The following is a 7,500-nucleotide window of genomic DNA, read 5'->3' on the forward strand; positions in this document are numbered from 1 at the left end:
TTTTCGATAGGCATCCATTCCCACTGATACAGAAATTTCCAGATCTCTATAATTTTCAAGTCAATGTTTCTTAACAGACATCACATCTAAAACATGCTCCATATTTTTCAAAGCATATGCTTGTAACAATGTACACACTCCTAAAATGGAGTATAACTAATATACAATAATTACTCTTTCAACTTAAAATGAGAAATGGGTTTTACAGTTTTTAGCACAATATAGCCTTTGAGAATGCAAATTAATGTGTATTAAACCCTTTTGTTATGGATAAGTAGGATACTCATTCATCAGGGAAAATCTAATAATTCTTTGCTATCTTTTTTCTCATACAGTTAGAAACATTTTATTAGCAATTGAGCTTATTTATTTCTAAACCAAAAGAACTTTGACACTTCATTTAAATTATAGAGGATGCCATGGGCATTTGCATGAATGAGTGATCCATTGTTGCTGTAGTATGGAGACAATGATATTTATGAGGGATTCTCAAATGAACAATTACTGTTAGCCAGCTATTATTACACTAAAATAAATGAATAACTAAATAAAACAAATAAGTAATTAAAGATTTCCTGTTGTATTGTGTGAAAAGGAGTCAAGGACAACAATTCAAATAGGTTGCCATGAGGTGTACTTGAGGTGTAAGCCTCACTGTAACCATTTCCTCCTCAGAGACAGTCCTGCCATAGTGCTTTAACATGAACACACACAGCAGCATTGTGGGATGTCTCTGTGAGTGTGCTAATGAGGCATTCCAGGGGTAGAGGCATAAGCTAAATAGACATTTGCTCTTCCTTGGAAACATTGTGGTAAACTGTTCATATCACTTGGTTGTATAAAGTAACATGGCCTCTCATGTTTGCTTCTGTTAATGAACATGTTCAAAAGCTCATGTTCACCCATCGTGGTAGAAGTAAGTGTTGGGGAGTTTAATGGACAGATAATGCGCGTGTGTGTGTGTGTGTGTGTGTGTGTGTGTGTGTGTGTGTGTGTGTGTGTGTGTGTGTGTGTGTGTGTGTGCAACAGCTGTAGCAAGAAGGGAATGTTTACATGATGTGGCAATTTGTAATTCAGTGATATGTTAGCCAAAATGAGGGAAAACTTCACTATTGGCTAATTTACATGTCTCTGAATTGCCCTTAACTGCCAGGAGTGCAAATCTATTACTGCCCACTACAGTGATTCACGTCTTTATGCTAAAACACCATTACAGGGCTATGTCTGAATAGGAAGTGGTTACAGCAAGGAGTAGATGTTTATCTCCTCTGAAGGTAAGACTTGAGTGTGAGAGAGGTACCTAACATACCCATTATGAATTATTTCAAGGTTTACTTTGTCCCAGTAATGGCTGTTGGCTTCACTTGTATTGTGCTTGTGAGTGGCTGAATGGGTGAGTGTGTCCTTGAGTGGGTATGAGTGGAAAAGACGTAGGTCTATATTATAACATCAAAGTTCTCTAACATAGAATGTTATGATATCGAACCCGTAATGTCGAAAGCTGAAAACAGCGAAGGTACATGACATTGAATTCTTTCCCAGGGAAAGAATTCGGTGGGCCGTTGCTGTAGCTTCACTGTTTTCAGCGTTCAATATGTTGGAGCGTTATGGGTCAGGTTCAGGTAAGTGTGCGATTGTGTGTAGGTTAAGGTTAGGGGGTGGGTTAGGTGAGTTAGGGTTAGGGAGTGTGTCAGGTAAGTGTGTGGTTGTGTGGACATTAGTGTTAGGGTGTGGGTTCAGGTAAGTGTGCGATTGTGTGTAGGTTAGGGGTGGCTTAGGTGAGTTAGGGTTAGGGCACAGGTCAGGTAAGTGTGCGATTGTGTGTAGGTTAGGGTTAGGGGGCGGGTTAAGTGAGTTAGGGTTAGGGCGTGGGTAAGGTGAGTGTGCGATAGTGACGGACCTTAGGGTTAGGGTTGGGTTAAGGTAACTGGATAGCAAGTACTGTATGTAAAGTTTAGTTTAGGTGTAGGATTTTAAGTGTATGTGTGTGGATGGCTGTTTTTGTGTGTGTTTGTGCTGTGTGTATGTTTCTCGGAATAGCAATTTTTTTCCCTGGGAAAAAATTTGCTATTCTGACTGTTCGATGTTTTCAGACTTCTGTGTTTACGGTTTGATATAATAACATTCGATGTTAGAGAACTTCAATGTTATGATATAGATCCGAAAGACATGTGTTTGTGTGGGGGGAGCTGTCATGTCACCCCACACTCCCCTATACCAGCAAGCAAAACCTGCAATACTGGGGGAGTGGAAAGACATACAGAGAGAGATACTCTACATAGCATGCCTAAAAAGGCACTTAAAAGAAAGAAACAAAGAAAGAAAGATGACATTGGTCAGAAGGAGTCACTTATCACCAGGAATACTTTGCATTGGCATGCCCAATAGGCAGGAAAAGGTTTCAAACACTATGTTTTATCATCTCACAGAGATGATATTATTTGTTTGCACCACCATTAAGACAGCATGGTGTCTGAGAAGATTACCAAAGTCATTAAAAAAAAAAAATTGGTAAAGTAAAAGGAGGGGAAAATTTTGAACTCTGCACCCTTGATAAAGAATCCAGCAACTGTAACTCAAAACACTAACTAAACAGTAAGTATGACTTGTTATCTTACATAATAAGTATGAAAGTCCATTGGCAGGATTCAATGATTGCAACATTCCATGAGTTACAAAGGACAGGGTACCTATAAGAGGCAGCAGTAGGAGTATATGCATGTGAGGGGAGGTTTCAGAATAAAACCAAGAGGAGCACTAGATGTCACCAGGGAGAATATTTAAGTTATTACTGGGACTAGCAACACTATGCACTATGTACTGTATGCACACTTAGAAGAATTAAACTGATATCAGGCATTACTGATCGACTATAAAGATCCATGATTTTTGAGCGGTGGGCAAAATCATGTCATATAAGGAACATTATATCAACTCAGGGACAGGCAAGAAGTGTGTGATATGTGTCTGCGTGTATACATGTGTGTGTGTGTGTGTGTGTGTGTGTGTGTGTGTGTGTGTGTGTGTGTGTGTGTGTGTGTGTGTGTGTGTGTGTGTGTGTGTGTGTGTGTGTGTGTGTGTGTGTGTGTGTGTGTGTGTGTGTATGAGTGCATGCATGTACATTTGTGCCTGTGTTTGAGTGCATGTCAGAGTGAATGAGGGGTGATTGTATCAATGAGATGCATTCGCTCTTACTACCATAGAAAAGTTCTGATTTGTATTCACTACAATTATTCCTAGCATCCAATAAATACAGATATGCCACAGCACTGTGTAAAGATCAAGTAGTTCAAGGTGTTTTTGATGATCCGATTGGTGCAGGATACATGTAATCGTATTGCTTATAAAAGATTTATTGATTCATAAGGTAATATTTAAATTAAATTTAAATATTAATTTAATTAATATTAATTATTTAATTAATTTAAATTAGTCTATCCAGACTAGCTACATAAAAAACTCCTCAACAAACTAAAACCATCATCACTTGCATCTGACCTCCTACCCAATGAATTTCACAAAATAGCAGCCAACCCCATAGTTTGCTCTGTCTCTATACTAATAAACCACTCCATCTCTGAACAATACAACCAAGCTTTGAAAAATCTCTTACATTATACCCTTACACAGAACTTCTACTCAGTTATCTAACCGTAGACCCATTGCTATACTCCCAACTCTGGCCAAAATCCTTGAAAAATGCATACACATGCAACTACTGGCATATCTACTAAACAATAACCTTCTATCTAATACCCAGCATGGTTTTTAGACCTAAACACAACCCCACAACTGCTCTTATAAGCTTCACAAACACTGTCAATTCAAAAATAAGGGACAAATTGTAACATCCATCTTCCCTGACATGTCAAAAGCTTTTGACACAGTCTCCCATTAAAAATTACTCAGTGTACTAGCATCCTTCAACCTCTCCCCAACAGCCGTCTCATTGTTTCAAAGCTATTTGTCTGAAAGACAACAAGCAGTCAGATGGGAAAACAAAATGTCATTCCTCCTTCCAGTCTTTGTGGGGGTACCAAAAAGTTCCATTCTTGGACCACTTCTTTTCACCATCTTTACCAATAACCTCAGTAAAGCTACAAACTCAGCAACTACTATACAAAACGCAGATGACTTGACACTAATCTATGCAGCCACTTCCTTCGCTGAGCTTCTACATACTGCTCACAAATCTCTCACTGACATAGAACAATACCTCTCATCCAATAAACTTATACTTAATCCCAACAATGCCAAAATAATGCTATTTACAAACCAAAAAAAGCTCAGCCCTCCACACCATTCATTATCTACTCCCAAAACAACACCTAAATTGATTCAGTCAACCACACAAAACTACCAATAATAACAAGTGACAAAGCATTCAAATTTGACACACACATATAGCTCAATCAAAATAGTGCACGTCAAACTTAACTCACTCTACACAGCCAGGCCATACCTTACCCAAACCACCAAACATACCATAGCAATAGCACATTTATTATCCACCCTTTTATATGCCTCCCCAATTCTTATAAACATAAGAACAACTGACTTGCACAAATTAAGAGTCCTGCTACAATAAAATAGCCAGAGTTGCCACAAACCACACAAAGGGATCACACCACTGCAACAATTAAATTGACTCAAACTCTCTATCATCATCAGATCCACTTCTACTTAGGATTACTAGAGCAAACAACAGTTACAGGGAGTCCCTATTCTCCAGTCAAATAACTAAATCATCAACCTTTATACCCCAACAGATACTTCACAAAACTAACTTTTCTCAATTCAAACTTCTCCTCAAAGATCGCCTAATAAACAACTGGCTCTGCTCCTGTACCACACCAGGATGATAAAACAAAACACTCCCACACCACTGTTTGCCACTTGCTAATACACGTTCCAGAAAAACACACCTACCTGAACAATGTTTCTTTCTTCTTTTTTCCTATATTGTATCAAGACAAATAATATCAAAAATTGTTCTGTATAACTAAAAACACGTGCCTTATTGATGGTTTTTATCTTAATTCAATAACTATATGACTCCTTGTATCGCATACCATTGATGTGTATTGTGTACCTCAGACTTGCATTGTACTCTCCACATGATTGTTTTTTATCTATGCTGTTCAATCTAAAAATGTTGTAATGAGGAGCTTTTCTCCCTGAGCCTCCACTGAAAATGGGCTGTTGTCCCAGTCGGACACTCCTGGCAAACAAATGTAAATAAATAAATTACTGAAACCATTCCTGAAGGTTTCTGGAGTTTGTTTTCCAGTTTAGTGACTATTCTAGAAGGAAGCATTACATATTTTACATTTATTTAAAGCTTTTTTCATGTGCTTTGATCGAGGACTACTAAATACAGCTTTTTGTTCAACAATAGGGCAGATCAGTGAGGTATGAATTGGCACAATGATCTCCCTGGAGTGTTTACACATTTTCTTCAGAATTAGATGTTTTATAAGACTTACTATTCTGACACCGGCAGATTTGCACTAGTCAGAGTTTAAATTGCTGTCTATTGTTGCACCAATTCTTTCATGACAATGCTATTTTTATATCACTATTTCTTTTATAATTATAATTTATATCCTTTTAGCCATGTGCCACGATGCCTACATTTACTGATATTAAAGGTGAAGTCAGTAGTACTACACTGGATATATATTCTTGTAGACCATCTTGAAAAACTTCAGCTTCTTTTATTGTCATAATTATGCTGACCCTTTTGCAATCATCAGTATCCAGAGCATGTGTACCATTATTTTATCTGAGAATAGTTGTCCCAAAAAAGTAACCCTCGTACCAAGGCTTCTGGTATATCACTAGTAATCCCCACTCCCTCGGGATATACAAATATCCCCCTGCTCTGTCCTGTTGTCTCCTGTTGCTAAACCAGTATTTTAATCATTGAAGTGCATATAGACTACATTTAACATTTTAATTTGCAATTTATTTTCTTAAGGTAAATTAATTTAAGATGAACAATGCTAGCACAGTTTTATAAACTAGAACGTTAGAAATGACTCATGAATCACAAGCTAGACTAGTAGAGAAAAGTCATTGCTAGAAAGACATTTGTCACCCAACCATACATGAAAGCACTTCATATCTGGTTTCATACTTGCCTAAATTGATAAGCAAATATATGCAACAAACTTTCCATTCTCATTAAAATGTTGAAACTGTCATCACAATCATGAATACAATTTATTAACTGTTATTGTCCTTTACTCAAAGGTAGAACCAGTTCTTCCACAGACACTGATCGCAGTGATGAAACCACCCTGTGTTTGCTCTTTAAAGCTGTTTATCCCTTGCTGCTTTTGTGTGTGTATGCACACACTCACTCATACTGAGGCATTGTGTGTGCACATGCACACACTGACTCACACTAAGGTGTGTATGCTTCTGTGTGCACATGCACACACTGACTCACACTGAGGCATGTATGCTTCTGTGTGCACATACACACATTGAGTCACACTGAGGCATGTATGCTTCTGTGTGCACATACACACATTGACTCACACTGAGGCATATATGCTTCTAAGTGCACATGCACACACTGACTCACACTGAGGCATGTATGCTTCTGAGTGCACATACACACACTGACTCACACTGAGGCATGTATGCTTCTGTGTGCACATACACACACTGATTCACACTGAGGCATGTATCCTTCTGTGTGCACATACACACACTGACTCACACTGAGGCATGTATGCTCTTCACATTCATGATCCCATCTCGTGAACTTTGGCTACTACGCAGGGTAATTTGCTCTCACCACAGCCCCTACTCTGGCTCTGTTCTGGGATATTTACTGAATTGGTTAAGGAGATTTATGCGTTTTCACACCTGACAGGTAAATAATGGCTTGTCTGACATAAGTGCCTCTGCTATACTTCTGAATTCCAAAGCTAAAGTGTTCAACACCAACACTTAAAATGTCTGTTATGTAAACAAAGCATTAAAGTCTTAAAACTAAAATCATCAAATCCAAAATACTTACAAAAACACAGAGTAATCATTTCAACATCCAGCCATAACAATATACAAGAAAGTTCACAACAGTAATTGGCATTAAAACAATAGAACCAAACAGCAATGAAAACAAATTATATAGAATGCCCCACCCCAAAATGTTGCAAATGATTATAAAATAAATATTGTTTGGTGGGAAGCTGGGGATTTGAGTGAGGGTCTTTAATGGTCCTCTGGACTTCAAGCCTAGTAGCTACTAATAAGCCTATATCTATGAAATGCAAGCGTACAAGTTGGAGAAAAAAAAATGCAAAATTAATAAAATGTATACATAACACAAAAGTGTAAATAGCTGAATAAATCAAAATACAAGCAAAACAACTAAATAATAATAAAGAAATGACATAATAAGCAAACCTACCAATAAAAAGGAAAAGGACATTAAATAAAGCACTCCATTTGAAATACTGTGAACCACATTTGTGAACTTTAAAC

The sequence above is a fragment of the Protopterus annectens genome, chromosome 9.part0 (genome assembly GCF_019279795.1).
Source record: "Protopterus annectens isolate FY-2018-M chromosome 9.part0, PAN1.0, whole genome shotgun sequence".
NCBI classification, from domain to species: domain Eukaryota; kingdom Metazoa; phylum Chordata; order Ceratodontiformes; family Protopteridae; genus Protopterus; species Protopterus annectens.